This window comes from Ochotona curzoniae, unplaced genomic scaffold (genome assembly GCF_017591425.1).
Source record: "Ochotona curzoniae isolate NIBS_2020 unplaced genomic scaffold, NIBS_Ocur_1.0 scaffold_2453, whole genome shotgun sequence".
Classification (NCBI taxonomy): domain Eukaryota; kingdom Metazoa; phylum Chordata; class Mammalia; order Lagomorpha; family Ochotonidae; genus Ochotona; species Ochotona curzoniae.
Genome location: NW_024467094.1, coordinates 24218459 through 24245434, shown reverse-complemented (window position 1 = coordinate 24245434; position 26976 = coordinate 24218459). Strand labels below are relative to the sequence as shown.

The following is a 26976-nucleotide window of genomic DNA, read 5'->3' as shown; positions in this document are numbered from 1 at the left end:
ATCATATCATACAATCTGCTCTAATTCTAGTTACAGACTTGCCCTGTAAGCTACATGAAATTTATAATGGTCGTGCATGCTAAATAGCAATGGGACCCTCATAACTAGCTGGCTTATTAACATTCTCAGCAATAATAAAAAAAAAACCACAAACGAGCTATCCCTAGTTGAGTATTCGTGTGTGCCAAGTCCTCTGTATAATGACTGCCACACACATCCCTTTAAGGTAAATGTCATTAGCATCCTCGTTGCACATTTGAGGAAACAGGTGCAAAAGTTGGGTGACACGTCCAGGGAGAGGAAGCCTCGACACAAGGCCTGTTGGGCTTCGTTTGACCTGTGGTTCTGGGCTTGGATTTTCTTTGCTTGAAGCATCTATTCAGGTTTTTTTTTTTCCACTCTAGGAAACTTGGAATTTGAGTTTTTAATGGAACTGATATGTATTTTGTAGCTCTTTGGAAATAACCAACAAACAGCAAACACAGGCTTGTGGTGACTATTAGATTTATCTGCTCCTAGGGACATTTTCTGTTGCTTCCAGAAAATAATGATTGATTATGTATTGCCCTGTGCCTGATTCAGGAATTAAGTTGTACATTGCAATTAAATGTTCCGTTGCTGTTACCCTCTGTTTAACCTGGGGAGTGTAGTGCATCCTCCTTATTATACAATAAAGCTTAACCTCCCTGGGATAAAGACTGGCATAAAAGCACCAAGCGAATACAGTTGCTCAGTGCACAGTTATCTTTCAGCTGTTTGAAGCTCTCTCAAGTCATTTCTTTCGTCAAACTATTAGTTAATTCAGAAAAGCGGAAAGTTTGGGAAAGTCAAGCAGTTGGAAGCATTTCTTGTTAGTTTTCCGTTTTTTTTTTTTTTTTAGCAAGAATTAATGTAACATCCAGACATTATTTTGCTGATGGTAATAGAAACCAGTTTGATTCCGTCTCAGCAAAAAGGGAGGACTTAATAGTGTGATGCAGGACATGAATGTGATGTCCTAGAAGCTACCAAGAGAGGCAGCTGGGACCCAAAAAGGCTCTGTGAAGATTCCAGAAAACGGGCTTCCTCTCTCCTCTCTTGCTCCTCTCTCTCTCCTTTCCTTTTTGTCTTTCTTCTTTCTGCAAATGTTCTTTACTTCACTCTATTTGCAAATCTTCCAACACAAAGACTATGTCCCTGTGCCCCAGTTTCCAACTTTCTGAATTGTTTCCATATAGATGAAATCCCATGGGGATTTTACTCTTTTTTTTTTTTTTTTTGTAGTCACTAAGTCCCCAAGGAGGAGATCTGGTGGACTCCCTGTGGTTCTGGTGCTGGTGTTCCATCGAGCAGAATCCCAGGTGCTACTGTCATGCAGCCAAGGTTTCCTGGGGTTCTGTCTCTGGGATGCAGGGGGCACAAAGTGGAGCATTGTTCTCAGAGCTGGGGCAGTTGCTGGTTTGGCAGACACCACCAGCTCTGTTCTCTTACCCTGTCAGCTGGGTCTGTGAATCACACAGCCCTTACAAAGTCAAGGACGATGTCGAATGCGAGGGCAGTGCATCTTCTATCTGGCCAGGTGTAATTTTAGATCAAATGTTTTGAGTATAAAATTAAGGCTATACATTTTAAAATCAGCTCGAATAAACCAAAATGTTAATTTGAGTCTGCTGAAACAAAAAAAAAATTATAATGAATTGCATGGCTAAGTGGAGGTATTTTAGGTTATGCTTGGTGTCACATCCTTAATTTGTTGGGATGATTTAGATGTACATAGGCTTTCAGTGTTGCTGGCGATGCTCAAGGGTTAGTTGAAATTAGACTACCGTATTTCCTACTGTAATTTATGGTCAGGTCCTTGGAGATGGCAAGGTTTTAAAATGCCTGTGTTTCACTGTCAATCAATCTGAGAGATGCGTGTGTAGAGAAAGGAAATTTTTGTTATGTTCTGAATGTAGCTTTTTTTTCCCTTAAAGATTTATTTACTTGTATTTGAAAGGCAGTCTTTGGGGGCCCGGCGTGGTGGCGCAGTGGTTAAAGGTCCTCGCCTTGCACGCCTGGGATCCCATATGGGCACCGGTTCTAATCCCGGCAGCCCCGCTTCCCTTCCAGCTCCCTGCCTGTGGCCTGGGAAAGCAGTCGAGGACGGCCCAAAGTTTTGGGAACCTGCACCCGCGTGGGAGACCCGGAAGAGGCTCCTGGCTTCGGATCAGCATAGTATCGGCCCGTTGCGCTCACTTGGGGAGTGAATCATCGGACGGAAGATCTTCCTCTCTGTCTCTCCTCCTCTCTGTATATCTGGCTTTGCAATAAATAAATAGATCTTTAAAAAAAAAAAAAAAAAAGAAAGGCAGTCTTTACCAAAAGAGAAGGACAAACAGGGAGAGAAGTCTTCCACCCACTTGCTCACTCCCCAAATGGCTGCAATGACCAGAGCTGAGCCAATCTGAAGTCAGGGGCCTCTAGGTGTCTCATGTGGGTGCAGGGGCCCAAGGACTTGACCCATCCTCTGGTGTTTTCCTAGGCTCAGGCAGGGAGCTATATCAAAGGTGGATCAGCAAGGATAGAGCAGGTGCCCATAAGGGATGCTGGTGCCACAGACTGAGGATTAGCCTACTGTGCCATTGTGCTGCAAAGAAATATGTGGCACCATCTAGCATGATTCTCTTGTTTCATAGTTATATAAATGGGGCAGGGCAGATGTGTAGCATCTTGGAACACTTGTATCGCGTATGGCAGTGTCTGGATTCAAAGCCCAGCTCTGCTTCCAATTCTAGCTTCTTGCTGGTGCACACCCAGGGAGACAGCCAGTGATGGAGTCCCTGGCACCCCCGGGGAAGGTGTGGACTGAGCTTTGCTCGCCTGAATTTGGCCCGGCCTGGTCCTTACTCTTGTGAACTTCTGGGCAGTGAACCAATGGATTAAAGATCTCTAAAGGGTCCCTGTCCCTTCCTCTGTCTTTCAAATAAATAGTAAGAAGAAACAGAGGGGAAAGGGGTGTGACACCGTTCTCCCTTTGTTATTCCCTATTATTGGTAGTAGGATTCACAAAATACAATAGTATTCTTAAGCAGTGATTTTTTTGTGTGTGTGTGGCAGTTTTGAAATGGGTTTTTTTTGAAATGTTTTTGAAATGGATTTTTCCCAGGATCTGGATTTCTTTTACTTAAGCAAGTCTTCTTTAGACGCTGAATATAAATGCTTTGGACAATTTTCTGGATAATTCCACTTATCTGAAACAATAACTCAGCTGCAAAGATGATTAAATAGTAAAAGCAAAAATCATGTTTGCTGTTGTTTTGGCCAAAAACTAGGTTTAAATTTTCTTAATTTGTAATTAAGGGAAAATAGTGGACATGATTTGCAATTTAAGCAGTCTTGCTCTTTTCTACAAATGGAGACATCTGTAAGGACCAATTTTTGGAACCATGCAAGCACACGATTCAAAATGTCTTTTATCTCCATTTCCTTCACTTCATAAAGATAGACTGCAAGAAGAACTGGGGTTTGGAGTAGACATTTACAACCAGTTCATGGGTTTTATGGGTACACAAGATTTTTTTTAACTCCTATTATTGTTCACAAAGAACAAAGGAAATATGACTAAAGACATTTTACTGATGCAAAGATGGCCATGTTAATTTCCAGTATGTATTCTCAACCCCAGATAATTTGGGAAATGAAGCATGATGATAAATAGGAAAAAGGAGGAAAAATGAGTAAGTACGATGTGCCTCCCTCTCGGCCAAATGGCCAAGGGTTACAGTTCTGAATTCCTGAATTGTAATTGTCTGTGTTTTAAATATACATTGCATGAATTCACTTTTTCATCGCCTAGAATAAGCTTATTTGATTCAGAGGGATCTTTATTTTGAAATTCGGACAGGTTTTCTCCAAAACCGAAAGAGTGTGCTTCTTGGGAATATTGTCTCTCGGTGATAATAAATCTTTTTCTTTTTTAAAGATTTGTTTATTTATTTATTTATATTGGAAAGTCAGATATACAGAGAGGAGGAGAGACAGAGAGGAAGATCTTCCGTCTGCTGATTCACTCTCCAGGTGGCCACAATGGCCAGAACTGAGCTGATCTGAAACCAGCAGCCAGAAGCTTCTTCCAGATCTTCCACACGTGGGTGCAGGGTGCCAAGGCTTTGGGCTGTCCTCGACTGCTTTCCCAGGCCACAAGCAGGGAGCTGGATGGGAAGTGGGACCGCTGAGACATGAACTGGCACCCATATAGTATCCCAGCACATGCAAGGTGAGGACTTTAGTCACTATGCTACTGCACCGGGCCCAATGATAATCCTTATACATTTTAATTAAAATTATTTTCAAAGACAAACAGTCATATTGTTAAAAAAAATCAAATGAAACTGCAGGGTGCTGTTCTCCAACAGTTAACAATACTCTCTGGAAGTAGACACCTTTTATTCTCAGCTGACTCTTCTACTTTTTGTGCCTGCATTTCTACATATGCCAAAGAAGCGCCTTTTTCCCCCAGATAAATACGTCTTATTGATGATTTGCTGTACACAGCCTTCCCTGAGCTATCGCTGTCATAATGTCTGCGTGGATGTAATGTTAACACCAACTTTTGGATTGCCTGAAAGTTGTGATGTGAGGAAATGGAGGTAGCAGAAGTGTGTGTGTCAGTAAGAGGAGGTGTCCGTGTACGGCGATCTAAGTGCTTTTTCTCCATCACTGCTTAATGAACTAAAATGACAAGTCAAAATTAAAGACAAAATGACTGAAGACAATCAAATGAGGCTGCCAAGACTCTGATCCTCGAGGACTTTGTTAATTGAAGATTATTATTTCTAGTCAAGGGAATAGAGTTGCCTGTCCACAGTATTAATTCTTGTCTTAATTTTTGATTTATTAGTTTTCCACATTTATCCCCACTTCATTCTAACTTTTTTCTGGAACTTCATGTTTACTCTTGATGGATTTAGATAAAGCTGTCTGTTCTATTTTGTTTGTGCTTGTAGACATCCTTCTTGGAAGTTTCTTTTTTGATTGCCATTCTTGACAGATGTTTGGCTTGATGACTGGTTAACATCTGGGACTTCTTTTCCTGGATTCTGTACATCTTTACCTCTGAAGGGTCCTCTTTCTTGTACTACCTCATTTTGTAGGGACATTTTCTTCTCTTTTTATAAAGATGTATTCATTTTTATTGGAAAGGCAGATATACAGACAGAAGGAGATATAGAAAGATCTTCCATCCGCTGGTTCACTCCCCAAGTAGCCACAATGGCCAGAGCTGAGCTGATATGAAAGTCAGGAGCTTCGTCCAAGTCCATCATGAGGCTGCAGGGTCCCAAGGCTCTGGACCACTGGACCATCCTCTACTGCTTTCCCAGGCCACAAGCAGAGAGCTGGATGGGAAGTAGAGCAGCTGGGATTAGAATCGGTGCCCATGTGGGATCCTGGCACAGGCAAGGTGAAGACTTTAGCCGCTAAGCCCTGTAGCGATATTTTCTGATGACCTAGGGAAAAGCAGTGCTAGACCAATTTTTGATAGTCTTCAGATCTGAAAAAAATTATTCTGCCCTATGACATGGTTAAGAGTGTGTGTGTGTGTGTGTGTGTGTGTGTGTGTGTGTGTGTGTGTGTGTGTAATTCTACATGGAAACTCGGTTTTTCTGAATAGTGAAGTGATTGAATCTCTGAATGTTCATTTCAAGGGTTTCTGTATATAGTCTTTCCTTGGATTTGATTCTCACCTTGAAATGCATTGGTGTAAGTCTTTAGAAATTCCTGTGCAACTTTCAGAGAGAGACTGCTATTTGGAAGTTCCTATCACCAGGGCCAGGAAAAGTGGTGGGCTGATTCTTAAAGACAAAGACATGGCTAACGTATACACAGACATGCTTTGTCGTCAGGGCCTGGAAGTCAACTCTGCCGTAAGATTTCTCTCAAGAATCAGCACTAAGCACTCAGTCCTAGCAACAAAGTTTTCCCAGCGTGTTTCGTTTACTTTTCCCTTTCCCTGCTGATCCATTATCTGGATTGCATGGAACAAAAACATTAAGAACATGCTGTACCTGCCTTTCCTTTGTCTCTTCTTGCCCTCTCTCTGCTCGTTCCCTCTTGCTTTCCTTCCCCTCCTAACTTGCATCCTAAACCATTATCTCGTAACAGTTGGATCTGTTTTATATTCCCGTGTTACTGGAAATGAATGATGGTTTGAGCAGAGCTGTGCTCCCACGCTGGCATTGTGTTCCCCCCTCCCACACACTTGCTGCGTCCGGTCATCTCATTAAGCTGCACGTTGTCTGAGTGTAATTCCTTTCCTTTCGGAGACTGCCCTTAACGTTCACTGGAACCCTTTGTTCATTGTAACCTCTTTCAACCCCTTCGAATCAGTGGGAGATATACAGGTTGACCTTGACCTGTTGAGTCATCATTTCATTTAGTTAGACATAAATATGCAGTTTACATTCATACACTCCCAAGTAGTCTTGCATAGGTAGTATATTCCTGTCGATATTAATATCAACTACACAGTAGTGAATAACACAAATAAGAACTTCTGTACTCACGGAAAAGGCAAGACACACACATGACATGTATTGTAATAAATGATGATAAATCCCATAAAGGAAGTAAATAGGGTAAATTAACAGAGAATAATATGGGGAGGAGGGAAAATGACTTATGATCATGACCCTGGAATCATCCCTGATGGGCTAGTCAGGGCGGCAGCAGGGGCGTGTGTGCTCACGGCAGAAGGAGCAGTGTATAAAGGCCCCGAGGCAGGAGAGAGCCTTACCGGAGAAGCCGAAAGGACAGCAGTGTGACATGAGCATCCAGTGTAACGTGAAAGAGTTGCAGTCTATCTTAAAAAAAATCAGGAAGACATTGAGAAGATCTATGAAAGGCATGGGGTTATCTAATTTTTACTTTAATTTCCTCTGGCTGCTCTGTTGAGGATGGATTGGAGGAGCAGGGGAGAATTCAGGTGGACAGCTCTGTCCTTTATGGTAACTTAGGTTACGTGTTTGTCATCCCCTTGAATATTATTCTTTGTATGGTTGAAATTAGCTCACTAGCATCAGGACCACATTCTATCAGTTAAAGAAAGGAAAAGGTGACATGGCTGACCAGGAGAAAGCTGATAAGGTGAACCAAAAGTTGCTTGTGTTACTTACCTGCAAGATAAGCTGTGTATAGTGTCTGACTGGGTGGATATATGCCACCTGGTGAGGGGCTGTCAACCAGAAGAAGGAAGATTGGTTAACAAGACAATACATATTTTTGTCCCTGGTGGTATATATGTATGTTCCTAATGCCAGTGCCATCAACACCTTGGCCACCTTGTTGTTGGATTTGCATTATAGGAGAGTGTGGTAACTACCAATGTTCAGCAGCATCTCCACTCCCTTTCCTGTAGATGCCAGAAGCATTATTCCCATTGCAGCCATCCAACTTGTCTTTGGTAATTGACAGATGTCCTCCGGGAGCAGGGACAGGCTGAAAGCACAGCCTGTGGAGAACTAGCGGCTTACTAGAGAGAGGCAGCTCAAATAAAAAGATAAGAGTATGGCTTGTGGGGTACGAAGAGTGTCCCCATGTAGAGATTGCATGGAGAAGACGCTAAAGAAAGAGGCGAAGTGAGCAAAGGAGACAGGACAGAAACGCATCTCTTAGATTTGGCAACATGAAGGTCACTGGGGATCCAGATAAGAACAGTTCCTGAGTGGTGGTGGAAGTGAAACCCAGATTGTAGTGAGCAAAGAGCAGATGGAAAATCCATCAGTGTGTACAACAGTGTTAGACAACCCTTCAGTAAATACGGAAGGACAGGAAAAGGGAGCAGCCGCTGGAAGGTTTATGAGAAGTCAAGGGAGTTGTTTTTTTCTGGTTTTGTTTTTAACGGGAGAGATGGGAATATGGTTATTTGGGTTAAAGGAAGTAATCCCATCATAAGAGGGTGACTTAAGATCTGGGAAACAGAGAAAGACCAGATGATCTAAGTTCTTTGGGGGATAGATCGAGCATGCTTCCTGAAATTGGCTTTCGAGATAGGAAGTAATACCTGGATGTGACCCGCAGAAAGGAATGAAGCATGCAGCTAGTTCTGCAGCTTTGCTCATCGGGATGTGAATGTGCTCTCTTAGAACAAGAAATTTCAGTCGTGTTAGAACTGGGTACCTGGGCCAAGAGGAGTCCACACATCTGCTGTAGCATTGTTACAGGTAGGGTAGGGATGTCACAGAGATGAGGTTTGAGGGCAGGTGTAAACATAGCAGGAGTGTTGCACAGTATTGCATTTGAGATTTAATATCCAGTGTGAAATTCAGTCTTTCTGGTTGTGTGGCCACAATGGCAAAAGATAGACTTGGTGTAAAGCAGCCGACATTGTATACAGAGAATTTGTCCGAAAGCTTGCCTCGGATTCACTTTTACCTCCAAGTCTGAGAAAAAGGGACCCTCTTCTCTCTTTCCGTTCTTGGGAAATGACCTGGCAGGAGCTGAAGTCTGAACACATCCTTGGCAGACAAAGGTCAAAGATTCTGAACAGCAGCCAAGGCCGTATCCCAGGGCTGCAGCTTGAGTCATGTAGAGGAAGAGACTCAGATGGGCTTCCAGGTTTAAGATATTTATTAGGGATCATTGCTTGTGAAAGGAAGGGAAAGGAAACAGCTCTTTTCCTCTTGTGTCCGCTATTTAGTGAATCACATTTTCTCCATTTTCTTTTTGTTTCTTTATTAATACTTACATTCCACTTCTATTCTTTTAGAGTTGCTGTTGCAATTTGAACATGCATACATTAAAAAGTCAATAAAAATTAGTATACTTGATTTCTTCCTAAACATTTAGTTTCACTTTGATTTCTGTTCCTATGGTTTTGTTCCTTGATTTGAACTTGTATTTAACCCCTCCTGCTAAAATTGGTCAGCTTTATTCTTTTTTTCTTTTAATCATCAATACTTCAGCTATCTCAATGTGTTTGCCAACTACTCTGCTCTTTTGGCTTCTTCAATCTCCCTCTTTCTGTCTGCGTTTAAGATTCTTTCAACTGAGCTATATTCTTCAGAAGAAGTTGAAATGAGGTCTGTGAGTGAGAGATTCAGTTTTTATGAGTTCCTGGCTTCAGATTGGCCAAGTTCTGGCCATGTGGCTACTTGGAGAGTAAAACAATGCACAGAGGATCTTTGTCTCTCCTTCTCTCTATAAATCTACCTTTTCCAATAAAAATAAATAAATCTTTAAAAAAATAAAGGAAGAAAAAAAGAAAGCTCTGTATCTAACATGGGGTCACCCAGATTTGACGTTTGCCTCTAGCTTCAGGGTTGTCAGAGATGAATTAATGGAGCACCTGAGAAGTCATGCAGAACTGAATTTTTATTATCATAGTAGGGTGGCCATCATCTCTCAGGATGATGCATCAAAACAAAGAAACTGAGAATTTTTATACTTTTACAAAACATAGTGCAAGTGGTGGGAAAACAGGTGCACAGAACACAGACTAGCTTTACAAGGTCAGAGCAGCCCATAACAGTTCCAAGCAAAGGATAAGTAAGTCGCTTTCCTGTGGGAAGAAGAAAACAGGCAACATTTCAAGGGACAACAGGTCTCTGGGGTCAGGTCTTTGCATGACTCCAGGCCTGCATACAGCCTTGCATGCACACAGGATGTCCTTTGCTTTGCGTCTCTCTGGGAGTGTCTGTCAGGCGCCCACCTTAAGTGTGGACCCTGTGAAGCTGAGGATGACCTAGATGACTTTCCACATGTAATAGTCTTGGATTGAGTTTTTGGCTTTCCTGGGTTTGATCTCAACCCAACCCTAGTTGTTGTGGGCATTTGGGAGGAGTAAACCTGTAGAGTAAACCTATATTTATCTGTCTCTACTTTTCACAGAAATAAATCACTTAAAAAGAAAATCATTTTCTGTAGTAAACTCATAGAGATACCAGATATATTTGCTTCTACAATTCAATGGGTTTTCACTAATTCTTTTTTTTTAATTTATTTTTATTTGAAAGGCATTTTTTTTTTTAAACAGAGAGGAGAGACATAGAGAAGTCTTCCACTCCCCATATGGCTGCAACAGCCAGAACTGAGCCAATCTAATGCCAGGAGCTTCTTTCCAGGTCTTCCACATGGGTGCAGGATCCTAAGGCTTTAGGCAATCCTCCTCAGCCTTCCCAGGCCGGGAGCAGGGAGCTGGATCAGAAGAGGAAAAGATGAGACAAGAACTGATGCCCATATTTGATGTCATTATGGCACATGGAAAATTAGCCTGTGTGCCACAATACTGGCCCTAGTTTTTACTAATCCTTGGTCAGATTTTGTGACCATTTCTTAGCTTTATGTGCTTTACCATGTGTCAGTTCAAAGACTACCATTTCTGATGGCCTAAATTTCTATTTGTGGCAACTAACTCATGGTTAGCTTTCTTATTTTCGCATCCAGGCTAATGGAAGGAGCATTTCAAGTTTAGTTTCATGGTCTGCTGACACTGGATATCAAGTCTAGCACTTTTGTCTTGCAGTGAACTGGGGTATTGCCTCCTGTCCCCAAGTCATTTGCTCATTTCTGTACCTTCTGGGAATTCCTTTGATTTGACTGCCATTCTGTATCTTGGCTTTGATTTCTTGCTTTGTTTCTGGAATTCAGACATTTTCCTTTTATAAATTGTAAGTTTAGTTATGCATTATTTTTTTTCTTTTTCTTTCCCAGTGTTTCTGTGTGTTGAATGTTGAAGAGAAGCCTTTCCACATTAGATAGCCAGATTAGATGTAGTCACTTTTATCTTGTTATTCATATCTTAAAGATCAGGAAATTAAAGCAAGGAAAGGCTAAGCATATTTTCCAACATTTGCAGCCAGTGCAAAGACAGTGCAGAGAGACAGAAAATCTGGTTCTGTTAAGACTCCACAGCCTGTATTTCTTACTCCACTGCAGCTGTGCTTGGTGGAAGAGGAAGATGGATGGACTGTGCCTGGGCTCAGAGGTAAGAACGAGCAAGTAACACGTGGGAACCAGCCATCAGGGAAAAGTGGGAGAGCTTGTAACATGGAGTTCAGGAGGGAGATACTTGCGAATGACTGAAACTTGTCTTATTGAATACACAGGACTTATAACACATCTCTGAGGTTTTGAGCTTAAGAACTGACACAAAGAATAAGATTCATGTTCTCTAGTATTGAGAGAAATATGTGAAAATGCATTCAGACTGTGGCTATTGCAATGGGAGCTATGAGGAAGTTACATTTGATCCTAAGTAGAATAGGTAGGATAGTCTTATGTAAGTCTCTGGCATTTACTGAAATAATTGGACCACAAAATAGAAGATTTAAAAGGTGTGTGTGTGTGTGTGTGTGTGTGTGTGTGTGTGTGTGTGTGCATGCATGGGAGCATGTGCATATGCACTAAAGTAAGGGGACTGTGGTGGCACACTGACCTATACTGTCACAAGTGCTTGCATCCCGTGTTGGACTGGTGTGCCTGGGATGGAGCCCTGCCTATGTGTTCAATCCAGCTCCTTGGTAAAGCGCAGTCTGGCAGTCAACAAATGGTTCCTGGATCTTGGCTTCATCCTGTTCTTGGATGTTGTGGACATTTAGGGAGTGAACCTGTGAGTGGAAGATCAAGGTCTTGAGGATACAAGGGTGGACACATCTGGCCTGCCCGCCATCTAAGGCATGCGCAATCACTTGGCTTGGCTTGAAATTCAATAAATCTGTATGCCAGGCTAGTTTTTAAGTTGGTAATTTTGCATGGCCTGCTAATGGTCTCATAGGTATTCAAATAGCCACTGGCAGGAAAAGTACTAGATAATATAGAACTTGAGGCTCCTTATAAGAGAGAAGGCATACTAAGATTACTGATGTGGGATGATTATACATTCCAGTTAGCCAATAGCAGCTTTTAATTTAAGCCTTTTAAGCTAACATAATCATAAATAGCACAATTTCCACTCTGAAATTGTAACAATTCGGATGGTCTATTGGATGACCTCTCTGCTGAAGGTCAGAGTAGCACAGGAGGAGCTCCCAGTGTCATCATTTGGGTGAGGTCTCTGCTTTACAGGGACTGCAGCCAGAAGGCTTGCTCACCCTGCTGCTCTGTTCTGCTCCTTCATCATCTGCCAGAATAGATCACGTCTTGGGGATTTGAACCCTGCCCATTAAACTAAGTGATTGCCGATGTCCTTGGCTGCTCATAGATAATGGTGCCAGATGCTCCTTTTGGCATCTGAGGCAATGTATTCATCCATGGAGTTTGGGAAGTTTGGGGACTAGGCATTTTGGTCTCGGGAGATGTCACTGGAATCAGTCATGGGGCGTGGCATGTGAAAAGGTGACAAAGTGTACTCTGTGGACAGAAGGCTCCTTCGTATGGCAATTATGAAACTCCCCTTCTGCTAGTAATGAATGAACCAATGCTGGAGGAGTTGTTGGAAGTCGTTGGAGTTTCTAACCAAAACTTTTTACAAAGTGTGTAAAATAGCAGCTATGTTGGATTAGTTCTCACTGTGGCATACTTTGCTTATGGACGATGGGGAGGCTCTTTTCTTCTCATGCAATTCATTCAGAAGATACTTGTTGAGCCAATGTAAGGTGTTGGTTGTACAGGGCCCAGCACTATAGCCTAGTGGCTAAAGTCCTTGCCTTACATGCACCGGGATCTTGTATGTCATTAGGTCGTGTTCTGGCTGATCCACTTCCTTTCCATCTCCCTGCTTGTGGCCTGGAAAAGCAGTAGAGGATGGTCCAAAGCCTTGGGACCCTGCACCTGCATGGGAGACTTCAAAGAGGCTCCTGGCTCTTGGCTGTGGATGGGCTCAGCTCTGGCCTTTGTGGCTACTTGGGGAATGAATCAGCAGATGGAAGGATTTTCTCTCTATCTCCTTCTCTCTGTGTATCTGCCTTTCCAATAAAATAATAAATTAAAATCTTAAAAAAATAAAACGATGCTGGTGGTACCCAGCAGTACTGAGATTATGAAAACTACCAACCAGAATAAGGCAATACTACTCTTGTCTGTACAACTCCTTCTTAGCATCCACTTCAAGGCACCATTTAGATAAGTGTTTTTAAACTCTCCCCAAACACTATGTTTTGTTTCTGGAAGCGTTAATATATAATAAAAGTCTACAAAAACATTTTGGGGTGAATCACCCACTCTGTAGAGGCTGGGAGGGTAGCAAAGGATGGTTTGGGGATTAACTCAATCAAAAATAGTTTATCCGAGGGAAAAAGAGAGAGAGACAGGCAAAAGCAATAACATTTTAACATGCATTGTATCTTTTCTTTTTTTAAAAAAATGTTTTAAAGTGCTGTTATTATTTTACTACGTGGTTCCGTAGGCTCCGGTGTTTCCCCTTCCCCCTTCCCATATCCCTTCCCCTCGCTGGTTTTGCATGTATTATTATAGTAGTACAACCCTTTATAGACAGTCACACATCCATCAATCTGCTATTTAAATGCATCCATTGTATATTACTTAAATGTTGAATCTTAAGATACAAGTGGCATTATTTTCTTCAATATTTTACAATAAATCATTGAAATAAAATTGTGCCTTCCAAATATTTACACCTCCAATTTGTCAGTATACAAATAAATGAAAGCTATATAAACAACCCTATGGCTATCTTATCAGGAGGACCTGTTAAAATGAGTGGCCCAGGCTGGGTCTTTGGCACAGCAATTAAAGACACTCCTTGGGACTGCTTCATGCTGTACTGAGTGCTTGGGTTCAGGTTCCAGCTCCACTCCTCGTTCCATCTGCCTGCTAAGGCACACCTGTAGACAGCAGGGATAGATCAAGTACTTGGGTCCCTGCTACACATATAGGAGATTTAGATTCAAGCCCTAGCTCCTGGCTCTGGCCTGGACAAGGCCTGGCTGTGGTGAGAAATTGTAGGGTAAGCTGGCCCATGAAAGATGATCTCTCTCTCTCTCTCATTTTTTTTTCATAAAAATGAAATTTTTTAAATTCTGGAAAAAAATAATGGCTGTGGCTCTTTCGATCACTAGGGAATCATTTCTATTAATTCCAATGGATGGAATATCTTTTTCTTTCTGTCCTTTTTTTTTTTCCTCTGTAAATCTGTCTTTCAAATAAAAATGAATAAATTTAAAAAACACCAAATTTGCTTTAAAAAACAACCCTTAATGGGTGACATCTAGGGGAAGAAGGGGAATTTAATAAAAAGATAAGGAGGAAGAAAATGGGAGGGAAATAAAATGTATATGGTTGGGCTTACCGAGAGTCTCAGGGGTGACTACAGTGAGGAGCAGCCCCCATGGTGGTCCTTGTTGGTTTACAGTCCCCTTTGGGCCTCAAAAACCTGAGAACAATGGAGGAAAGCCCTCTTCCTTTCCTGTCCCCATTCAAAGGGAGCTGGCATTGGAGGGTGGCAGCTGGTCCTATCTCCATCGTCTCTGTTGATCCTGCCTTTTAGACTGTCAGTCCCCAGAGGCTGCACCAGGATATTTGGTGTTTCCTCCAAGTCACTGACCTGTGGAGGTTTGAGGTTCCGTTGACAGACAGCACACCTGAGCAGGCAGCCCTCCGTTGCCACTGCTGACCCAAAGCAACTTTGCACTTGGTTCACGTGACATTCACTAGGGTTGTGTAGCAGCCTATTTTCCTAGATGGATAAGTGGTTGACGTGGTAGCAGATGGGATTAGTAGATGAGGGAGGGGTTGGGGAGAGAAAGGAGGTGAGAGTGGGAAGGATTGGCAGGGAGAAGAAGCAAATGGGTTTCTTGGAAATGAAGCTTCTTCCCCTAGCACAGCCCGATGTGGGAAGCGCAGTTTCCTGGAAGTGGAGAGCCAAGGGGGTAACTGGGTCTTGGCTGTTCCCAGACGGTTGCCTCAGCCGAAGCTGTTGCCTAAGCGTTGGGTGGTGAATGAGGTAGAGGAACTGTTCTTCAAGGACTCCTCGCTGACTTTACAGCCAGGTCTCAGCAGTAGCAAGCTCTCCCACCTCTGCCTCCCTGCCCTGATGTCGAGTTGACGGAACTGAAGTGTCCTCCCCTCAGCTCACCCACTCCTTCTCCCCAAGCTGCTTGCTGTAATTCCTACAGCTGCTTCACTAAATCACCCAGCTTGGACAGAACTGTCCACACACCCGCCTCTCTTCTTCCTGCTGTAATTTTAAGGGGCAGAAGGTGAGTAGAATCTCCAGTTTCATCAAGTTCTCTGTAGGAGGGTTTCGTTAGTTCAAAGCATGACATAAAATCAAACAGATCATCCCTGCCTCTCCCTGCTCCCCCTAGCATCTGGCACATCACCTCCTAAGCAGGATGCCCAGTTGTCTTCTGCAGCTTGTATCAGAGCAGTGTGACTTCTTGCACCATCGGATAACTGTAGTTTTTGAAACCTGGCCGGAGCAGGCTGTTTCTTTGCCAGATGCCTGGGAGGAAAGGCCAGGACTCTCAGAACAAAGTGAAATCTTGACTTCAAGCTGAGAGATCCATGGAGGAAGGTCAATATCAATGGCAAGCTCGAGTTTCCTCCTGAGAATAGCAGGAGGGGCAACTGCCGGCCAGCCATGCAAAGGCAGAGATGAACGTCTGATGTTTCAGCTGAAGCCTTGGGAAGATCAAAAGAATATGAAGAAGCAGTTATATAACACTCCTTCATACTAGCTGGAAATGGCCAATCCCATCATTGCCTTCCCTCTCTTGATCCAAATATCCTCTGGTTTGCCTAGTGTTAGAACTGGTATAGTAGAACCTCCTCTCTTCTTTCGGTTGTCATGGGGACCAGAAGAGCATTGCTGATTGGGTTCAGATTGAGAGCAGATGCCCTAGGGCCAGGCCAGTGCTGTGTTGGCTGTGGAAAGAACTGGGCAGGATTGGGGGAGAGGAGAGACAAATGACTGATTTTCCAATGACTTAGCTTAGGCTTGCAAAGGTGTTCAGATGACTGGAAACCCGTATGAAGGAAGCTGTGTCTTAACACTGAAGAGAAACTATGTATGAGACTCTTTTCTGCTCGAATTTAATTTTGCCAGTTCAAGAGTTTTAATTTCCCACTGTGTCTCAGTGCCTGAGACACTACCCATGCACACAGCATGTGTCAGGTGTCCAACAAAATCCAGTTGAGTGAATGCATTTAATCATGGCACAAATTTTCCCTTTTTCTTAAGTATTTGTTTGAAAGAGTTCTTAACATTTTTATTGCTTCCCTAAAGAGAAGAGGTTAAACTTAGATTTGGCTTGGTGAATCTGAGTTTGATTTTAACCAAATTCCACAATCTATGAAGTTAGATGTCATTAGATGTTGTAGAGATATGGATCCTTTAGCCTCAGTTTATGCCTCTGGGAAGTGGTCCCAGACAGAGTTCTGTTGAATTTTGCCTTGTCTTTCCCCTGTTCTCGTTCAAAGGTGATTGTTAGTTTCAACATCTTGCTCTTCTTTAGGTTCTTCTTCCAAAATTAAGATTTGCTGTTTTGAATCTGTAACCCGCATGGCCTAGCCAAGAGGGATACAAGGCCAAACACTGGAGATCTGGGTTTGGTTTTACCTCTTAGTTTTATATAACTGAACAAACTGATTAGCTTCTCTGGGACTCATCGCTTCATCTTTAAAATAAGATGGAGAGTAGGTGTTTGATTGAGTGGTTAACACTGCTACTTAGCCGAGCTCTATCCCATATCAGAGTCTCCGGATTCAAGTCCAGCTCTATTCCTGATCCAGCTTTATGCTAATATGGTTCCTTGAGGGCAGCAGGCAACGGCTCAAACACTTGAGTCCCTGTCACCTGTGTGAGAGACTCAGCTGAGTCCTAGCCCTGGCCTGGCTCAGCTCTGGCTTTTGTGGAGAAAACATGCAGATAGAAGATCTATCTATCTTTCAAGAGAAAAAAAAACCCAAAATCAAAGTATGAATAAAAACACCTCACTAGATATTATGAGAAAACAAAAGTAGTATGTGTCAGATGCTAGGGAACTCATGAATCTATGAAAGCGAAGTAAAGTTTTAATGACCATCTTTCTCCCAAATCTAACTCTAAAACTCAGCACCTCTTAATGGATTCAAAGAGATTGTATGATTTGCCCATGTTAACACAGACATGACGTAGAAAGTATGGGATGTCAGCTAGGCAGCCGAACAGCCTCTGTATCAACTGTGTGTTATATCCTGTGAAATAAAGAATGGCGATATTTTGTAGGTATAATTCAGGGAGCTGTGACACAGCAAGTAATCATGGGTTAAATGGATGTGGGTGGGCAGGATAAATTCTCTAAGAAAATGATGGCTAAGCTGAACTACAATGGGCAAGGAAGAAGTGAACAAGACTTGTGGCTTGGGAACTGGGCAAGCCGGCTTGCAGGAGAAGCTGTAGGACATTCCAGTTGTGGTATGATGCTCTTGAAGAAGTGACAGAATGTAGTTCATGCTGTGACCAATCGTTTATTCCATGCTTACCGGGTTGGAGGTGATGGTGTCTGTGCGTGTCAGCATTTTGGGGGAGAAGGGAATGGATGTAGATTGATTTCTGCCCTGACTGGTCGGTTCACTTGGAGTCTAAGGCCATCATCATTATCATCTCTTTCTCAGCTTTCACTGTAATAAAATCTGTTGGTTTTCTTAGGACTTCTTGGATAAAGAAGAAACTATTTAAACTCCCTCCAAGCCATGTGTGTGTTGGCAGCGTCTGCTCTCCCGCTGTCCTGGTTACCCCTCTCTTCCCTCCGATCTGTGCTGCAGATTTCCCACGATGGAGATCTACGTTTCAGTCCTGTGAGCTCCCATCACCTCCTCCTGCTCCAATCACTGTCCTTTCTCTCTTGGCTTCACACATTAGGAATTACACTTGGAGTTATTCTGTCCTAAGTGCTGGAGTTACAATTAAAATTCAAGACATGTGTATCAGAGTTGTAGTCAGATCTGACAAACAAGAAATCCAAAGGGGAAGTACATAAGAACCAGCAGCTTATGATGACACCATGCGGATATTAAACTCAAGGGACATAATGGAAAGAACCTGGGTATAAATGATATTTTTGTCCAGTAAAGTTATTACCACAATCATTATGCTTTTTATTATGGTGTAAGAATTAATTGGCTTTGTATTTGATTTAGAAGTGTTATTGCAGTATTCTTTCTGTTAAGTGAACTTCCTCCATTTTCTCTCTGTCCCCCTCTCTCTCTGCTCTTCTTTCTCCCTCTCATATCCAAGTTTTGCATATTTCTTTGAAATCTGTTCTTGGCCTTAATCATTGACTCATTTGTTACAAGTCCTTAATTGTACTAGTGACTATATACAAAATGCAGGAACATACACACTTTTTATGACAACATTCTTATTGTGCCTTCATTCATTTTATTAATCAATGGGTCATAATTTTTCTTTTACTTTTAAATATCTAAGTTTGTGTAATAACAATATATTCTGGAAGTCTGCAAAAATGTATCTTATCTAAACAGCCAGAATAATATATTTTTGGCTATGTTTATATTAATGATTAATATTCTTTTTCTCAAAATGTCTATATAATTTCTGTTTATGTATTTATAGTACTTGCACATGCTTAACAAAATTATTACTTGAAAAAACTAAAAATTACACAACATAGTGTTTTCAACATTTCCCTCTTGGCTCTTACTTTCACTTGGTGTACTGCTAAATACATTTTCTTTTCCTTATAATAGAACTTTTGAAAATTCAAGTTTTTCCTTTGATTTCCACTTGGAATTTTTTGGATTTTTAGTTGTAAGCTAAATAAATTAATTATTAAATTTTCATTCCATTAAAGAAGCTTACTGGAAACTTAGGAGAAACTGGAAAGATAGCAATTTCTGGACAACTGAAATTTTCATTAAAATTTTTTTTTAAAAGATTTATTATTTTTATTGGAAAGTCAGATATACAGAGAGGAGAGACAGAGAAGAAGATCTTCTGTCCGATGATTCATTTCCTAAGTGGGCACAACAACTGGAACTAAGTCAATCCACAGCTGGGAGCCAGGAGCCTCTTCCAGGTCTCCCATGCAGGTACAGGGTCCTAAAGCTTTGGGCCATCCTTGACTGCTTTCCCAGGCCTCAGGCAGGGAGCTGGATGGGAAGCAGGGCTGCCAGGATTAGAACCAGCACCCATATGGTATCCCAGCACATGCAAGGCAAGGACTTAAGCTGCGAGGCCCTAAGTTTTTCAGTTGTACTTATTGTAAATATAGCTTTTCTATGCATTTGTTTGGATTCCGATTAGCATTTTTAATTGCATTCATATCAATATGAATATATTCTATCCCCAGTACACTGCTGTGTTGCCTTTTTACCTAGGCAACTCTGTATAACCAAGGGAGAAGACGAGGACGGGACATGAATGCTGCTGCAGTGTGTTTGGCGCCATGCGGATCATGTGAGCGGCGTGCTGCAGGAGTCTGGAGCCGAGAAAGGACAGCACTGATGCCTCGGAAGTAGGTAATTACATGATGGCTTCATAAAGGAAATGGCATTTCTAGACTTTGAGGAAAATTAGATCACAACCATTGAGGAAATGGTATTTAACCTGGATCAGCCTCTAATGTTGTGGCGTTTAGAGATGTTTCCTTTGTGAGTCTCCTACTTTGAGGATGGCAGTGTCTTTGCTTCAATGCCTTTTTCACCCAGACAACTTCTGAATGTGAGCAGATTTTCAATGACCTGAGGGACTGGACACAAGGTAGAGTATACCGTTGTTGTAAACCCTTTTTCTTTCTGTTTTTTTTTTTTTCTCTTAGTTTCTGATGGAATTTATCTAGCATTTTTCCAAGCGGTCTACTCAAAGTTTAAAAAATGCTGGAAGTGTGTGCAAAGTAGCTATTCAATTTTGCCTACTAGAAGTGCACATATTTTAACAACCAGTCTGGCTAGGGTAGGATAAATATCCTTGCATGGAAATTAGTAACTCTGAAAAGTGCAAGTCGCCAACAGAGAGCATTCTTACTCTCACTTTGCTGTTCATTCTTTGGAAAATGCATTGAAGCGTTTTAGTTTGATGAGCCACCACCTCAGTGCTTGGAAAGATAGGTGTTTTCTGTTTGGCTACTGCATGCACCTCTCACTGTTGATCAAGGAGCAACCGTCGGTTCGTCTTGGACTACCAGCATTCTGGCTTTGTGGAGTCGCACACCCTCCTGCAACTTTACCTTCAGCTTTGCTTCTGGCCATGTGGCGTTGCAATAATTTGATGGGCTGACAGGTGATTAGGGTCATGTCCTCCTGGAATGAACCAAATACAAGATGCTTGCTGCCGCCTTAGGAGGCACTTTTGGTAAGACAATAGTGCCACCCTACCCTTCTGAGTTTCTAGTTTTATCAGATCATAGAAGTTACTGACCACATTCTTCTGATGGCTTTTTGTTTTATCCTGAGCAAGTTAGATAGGATTACAGTTCTGGTCTGCTGATCGGTTTTGCCCCTGTCCTCTTGTTGCTTGTTACCCGTTATTCTACCTATTCAAATTGTGCTTGGAACACACCACCCTCATCATTCTGGGGAGAATCTGTTCTCTCTTGGAGCTCTCCCCACTCCAATAACTGTGATAGGAAATGTCTCTCTTTAATAAACCTCACTTTGCCCCCTGATTTGTCCACATGGAAATTCTTCTTTCATATGAGGCAGTCTTGGGCTCTGTTGTGCCAATTTCCCTGTAGCAGTTTCCTTTCTTTTGTCTGGCTGTCAAGAGTCAGCATGCGGGTTAGCTGCAGTTGGGTGCCATGTGGTTGACTTCTAGATTTGACTTGGCCATTTAATAGTATGATGAATGGATAAAGAAAATGTGGTATATATACAGGATGGAATACCACTTAGCTCTGAGAAAGATTGAAATCCTGACTTTTGTAACAACATAGATGCAGCTAGACATCGTTATGCTTAGTAAGGTGACCCAGTCCTCAGTAGGCAAATATGTTTTCTCTGCTTTGTGGAAATAATACACAAAGTACAAAAATGCAAGTGAGCAAAACTGACATCTTGAGATTTGGTTATTATTTGCAGGCTTACATTTACTGCTGAGAAACAGTGGTTTTTCTGCTTAATACATGTTGAATTCTTTATTTAATGGAGGAATAAGCTTGTGATTATAAAGTAAATTGAAAATATGTCATGATAAAAATGAAAAGGGCCCAACACAATAGCCCAGTGGCTAAATCTTTGCCTTGGATGTGCCAGAATCACATGTGGGCACTTGTACATGTCTCTGATGCTCCACTTCCCATCCAGCTTCCTGCTTGTGACCTGGAAAAGCAGTTGAGGATGGCCCAAAGCCTTGGGACCCTGTACCCACATGGTAAACCTGGAAGAAGCTCCTGGCTCCTGGCTTCAGATATGCTTAGCTTTGGTGATTGTGGCAATTTGGGGAGTGAACCGGCAGATGGAAGATCTTTCTGTCTCTGCTTCTCTCTGTAAATCTGCCTTTGCAATAAAAATAAATTAATCTTAAAAACAATTTAAAGAAAAATAAGGAAGGAGGAGGGTGAGTGAGGATGAGGGAGAGAAGGGGGAGAGAAGTGAGAAGTATCAATATGTTCTTAACTTTACTTATCAAATACATGAAATGTGTTCCCTTTATATCAATCCAAGCTAATCAAGTCAAGTGTGATCTTGTATAAGCTACTTGACCTTTCTAAAGGTCACTGACTTACCAATAAAGCAGGAATATAAACTATTCCTTCCTCAGAAATTGTGAGAGCTAGATAAAGTATCACATTTCTTGGTAGACTAATAAATCATGAATTTTCAGTAAAAACACATTTTTAAGAGAAAATGATATTTATTTAACTTGGAAGTCAGAGTTGCGGAGAGAGGGAGTGATAGAGACATCTTTCATCTGTTGGTTCACTCCCCAAATAGTTCCAATAGTGAGAGCTGGGCTCTGGAGCCAGGAGCCTGGGCTTCCTCCAAGTACTGCATGTGGGAGCGTTGGTCCATCCTCTGCTGTTGCTCTGCTGAAAAGCAGGGAGCTGGGAGAGGAAGTGGTAACAGAAATGGTACTCATATGATGTGCCAACTCTATAGGTGGAGAATGAACATGCTGTGCCACCATGCTGGCCCCAAAACATGCTTTTGTTTTTGGTTAACACTTTCATAATTTGTTTTCCTTCTGTATTCCATGATTCTTCTGTAGCATCACTAGGGGGCTGCTATATGATCTTTGAAGTCAGGCTGGTGTGGAACTGTGGCTTCAACTTAGCATTGGCTCTTGTGTCCTAGTGCTTGTTGTCATGAAGCTTTAGTTTTCTCATTGATAAAGTAGAGAAGATGAAATTAACGTGGGGAATCTTGTGAAATGGGTAACTCTGCTCATCCCTCCGGGAAGAGGGCGCTTTGTCCGTAGGAAATCATCAGTCACAGCACGCCACTTTTCCCCTGCACCTGATTTTCTTGAGGATTCTTCCCCTTGGGTCACTCCAAAATTCCATCTGAGATCCTTTTGCCACCCCTCCCTTATCAGCAAAGTCATATCTCTAACCCTCAGATTATTAGAATGATAAAACCAAAACTTGTTTCTTATCATTCCCCACATTTATGCAGGGAAAGATGAGGAAGATATCTGACCAGCCTTCTGCCTCCAAATTTATTAAGGTTTTTATTGAAGATGCACATATGATGTTGAATGAAACATTAATAGAAGTAAATTAAAAATTAGGTTATAAATACCTCTGTAGTTATCTTTAAACTGTGCATGGAAAATGCATGTTATGAAAAAAAACTACGCACTGATTTAATTTTTTGCATCAAATTAGGCTTATCTTTTTAATTCTCTGTTCCATGAACTCTGAAGCCCCTTGCATGTCCCTCAGGTCATTTCTCCTTTCTCCACCTCCTTTTCTTCCCCCCTGTTTGCTTTCAGTCCCTGCCTGCTTTAAGCTGGTATCAGAATGAGTTTTTGTCTTCCAAGTGTTTCTTGGCTTCCCTCCTTTCTCAAGCTTCAGAGCACTGCTTAAGCAGGAGGAGGCTGAGCAGTGGGTGGGGAAAGCAGTTGAGAACACACAAAAGCAGTCTTGGCCTTAGAATGCACTGCCAAAAATCTGAAAGTGAGTCATCCCTATGTACATAATTGCCCATTATGTGAAGCTATAATAAGTTTCTCCTTAGTGCTGGCAGCGGCTCGCTGGCACACCTCAGATTTGCCCAGAACTAAATAGAATAATGTGAACTCTGAGAAGCAGGTTTCTGGTTCTTGAAGTTATTATTTGGATGGATGGTAATGGCTTTGGAAATATTAGAGATGAGACAGGGGAGAGATGGAGGGGGCCATCCCAGGCTGTGTACACTCTTCTACATGCCATTGTTGGCATCCACCATGCTTCTAAATTTGGTTGACACTTGATGGATAAGGGATGGTGCTGGCTCTATTTCCCACCACTCGCTGGGTTGGTATTAGAGATAGACCCTGTTGGCACCTGCCCAGAGGGCACCTTCCTCCCTGAAGTTTGAAAGAGAAGACCAACAGCCCAAGAGCTCATTATGTCATAGGTGACTGTGCTATGAGTCATGGAGAAGAGTCAAGTAGGGAAAACCAGCAAGAACTGTATTACAGAGGGAGGAAGTGATGGAGAGGAGGCATAGAAGCTAAATGGAAATTCTCTCTAAAAAGAGCAGATGAGAGAGAGCAACTAGGCTAAGATAAAGGAGGAAACAGAATCGGAGTGGTACTGGAAAAGGTGAGAAAGACAGAAATCAACTACCAAAGAATAGTTACTTGACAACCTCCAAATGGTAATGAGGAGGAACTTCCTGGTCTCACATTTTCCACATAAACACTCCAGCACTGGCACAGTTAACGGGTCCCTGACAGCTACACAAGACAGCAGCCCCTGTCCAACTCCAGCAGCGATTGACGTCACGGACGGGCGTCTCAGAGTAATGTGCTCCGTTCCCCTCATTTATATGTTTGACCCTAACCTTTCCCAGATGTGCAACTGTTCTTCCTTCCAAAAAGGGAGTTTCAACACTGTCCATTGTGTGTTTTCTGGATCCAGGCCTGCAACGAGCTGTGACAAAAACAAAAAGCCACATTCCCAAGTCTTAGAAGTGGATCATGTGCTGGGGTGTCCCTCAGCTGCTTGGCGTCCCCTCTGGAGCTTCCATAAGGAGGGTTCTGTCCATGCAGGCCTCCGTTGTGGCTCAGCATCTGGCCAGCTGCCACTCTTTGGCTGCAGGGAGGTGGGGAGTAGACAAGGCAAATGAGGTCCTTTATGATGTGGCTCCAGTCTTCTCCTCCTCTTCCACGCTTGCTGGGGCTCCCTGCCTTGCCTGGCTCCAGTTGTTTGCATGTTCTTCCTACTTAAGCACTTCTGGGTGACTCACAGCCTTGTCACGTTGCCCATTGTTTTCAGGCTGCTGGGATGTCCTCACCCTGATTCCCTTTTTGATTTGTTCAACTCAGAGTCCCATGCAGGTCTAACAGTAGTGCCAGCTTCCCCACTCCCAGACAATCTTTTCGATTCACGTTTTTGCTTCATCATCACTCAGCTTCATCATCTACTTGGCTTGCTGTGGACTCCTACGCAGGCTTGTACTTAAGACAATGGTGCATTTACTTCTCTCTGTTTTATAGTTGGGGCCCTGTCTTGCCTATATTTGAACCTTCAGTACCTAGAATTTAGCCTGATACATGGACAATATATCAGTAAAAGTTTACTGAATGAAACAATGGATATGGCCAAAGAAACAATACAACAGAAATTATATATCTTCAAGATGACCTTGAAAGAGTTAATATTAACAAAACAGTAAGTTCTTGTTACCACTGACGAAAAACAGTGAAGGAAAATAAACATTAGATTTACACAATAGAGACTGTACTGCTGCTAATACAGAGCCTCAACCTGCCCCCGTTACTTTTTAAGTGTTTCCTTGATATCATCTCATTTTTCTTCTTGCCACATCCCATTTCCAAGTGGCAGAGGGAGTCAATAATCAGTGTAGATTACTTCAAGTCTCTAGATTACGTCAGTCTGTAGCTTGTGTGTTCCAAGACCTCTCAACCTACTGGAAGGCCACCGAACCCTGTACTGCAAAGCAAGTAGGCTTCCGACTGCAAAGCAGCTGGGGAAGGATACCTGCTCCATGAATCCCCTGTGCCGAGCCTGTGAAAGTCAAACTTCCCCTGCCATCTCCTCTCAGGTTATAAAACCTTTGTTCCCCATAGCTGAAGGGCTCCCATGCAAGGCCAGGTCCGTGGAGGGTCTTCAGCTGAGCTGTAGTCCCATGCCATTTCTCTGGGAGATAAGACCTTGCTACTTAAGTAAGTGGAGCTCTTGACATGTGTACCCTCCACATGAACTTTGCCCTTCTGAGTACTCAGAGAAAGCAGAGCTAAGGCCCCGTGGTGGTGGTGTCCTTGTTTGAAACAGTCAGAAGGTGACACCCCTTTGTCGTGATGGTCTGGAAGGAGGATTTCAGGACTCCCGGTTGCCTTTGGGCTGAGCAGCATGACTGGTGTTGGGATGGTGGGAAGAGAAGGGAGGGGAAGGAAAGAGGCCACTAACCTGTCCTTCCCCTGGAAGGGGAACCGGAGCAAAGATGTCCTCTGAGCCTGACAACTTTTGGCTTCCCTCCACTGGCAGTGGCTCTCTCCGTGGTAGGTAGATCTCCATTTTGGCAGTTAAGGATGAATAAGATAGACCCTTCGGAGTGGCCTAAGGTTCATAATTATGGCTGTATAAAATAATTTATGGTTTGTATGATTATAAACATTATACAAAGTACAATCTAAATTATGGGAGCTAAAATTATGTAGCTATGTTAAAAGCCCTCCTGAAACCTGTTACTTCTATTTTGCGAAGTAACCTTCTTAAGAACAGGTTTCCCTGGTATGGAAACAAGTGGCTTTCTAGCATTATGGGACTTTCCCAAGGATATGGTGAATTTATGAAGCTGGGAGTATGGTAGGAAATGAACATTTTGAATGAGAAACAAAAAGATGTGTTTTTCCAGATGGACAGAGGATGTTAGGGTTATAGAGTTTTAACTTCAAACTCTTTATTGCTTTTCTTTATTTGTGATAGTTATGTTGGGCACAGAATGTTATGGACTTTTGCATCATGGGGGAAGCATTGCATCCACTTATAATTTGGCTGACTGGTATTTCCAAGGAGATAAAAGCAACAGAATTATGGGGGGGGTGTGAAATAAAAGCAATCCCCAGCCAAATCAGATAGAGGGATCAGAAGAGAAGACAGCAAAGAACAAAATACAACCCTACCACAGGACAATGGAGAGAGGAAGCCTGGGCGAGGGGAGCAGTCTGATTGCTTCCCCAGTCAGGAAATTATCGCTCGATTAACTTTGGGTACAAGGAAGAATGAAGTCAACACACAGGGTTTAGATGAGAGATTGAACTCCCACTTGCAAACCACATTCCACACCAGTGAGAGCAGGTAGCAAGGGAGAATAACACCCCGTGCCTGTACTGCTCTGAAGGGTTCCAGCCTCTGCATCCATGCCTCTAGGAAACATTTGTGCTATGCCCAAAAAGCATGGCTGTAGCAGGTGTAAACATGAACGGATCCCTTCACCTTCCTTCAGAGTGGAGGGAAGCACCTGTGACAGTCTCTTCAGTGGGTGGAAGATGAAAAGGGAGGTCTCAGATACAGGAAGAAAAAAAAAAATGGAAGCAATTGTGTCACCCACTTTTCCCTGTGCCTCAACCCTTCCCACCCTAATCAGTGATCCACATGGGCATGCATTCTTCTCAATTACGTAAACATCATCAAAAAAGAGGAGGAGGAGGAAAAAGAAGAAAAAGAAGAAAAAGAGGAAGGGGAGGAGGAGGGGGAGGAAAAGGAAGATGAAAAAGAAGGATAAGAAGAATGGGCCTGGGGATCAGTGCGGTGGCACAACATGCTAGTCCTCCAACTGCAATACTGGTATACCATATGGGCACTGGTTCAAGTCCTGGTTGCTCCACTACTATTCTGCTTCCATACTCATGGCCTTGGAAGGCAGTGGAGGAAACCAAAAGTTCTTGGGTCCGTGTACCCACTTGGGAGACTTTAAAAACTCCTGGTACCTCGTTTTGGACAAACTTAG

At 42.6% G+C, this 26976-nt stretch overlaps 1 pseudogene; it reads right to left on the bottom strand.

The window, feature by feature from the left end:
• Window positions 1-4628: 4628 nt before the first annotated feature.
• The window catches only part of LOC121170058, a 42289-nt pseudogene continuing 19941 nt past the window's right edge, over window positions 4629-26976 (bottom strand).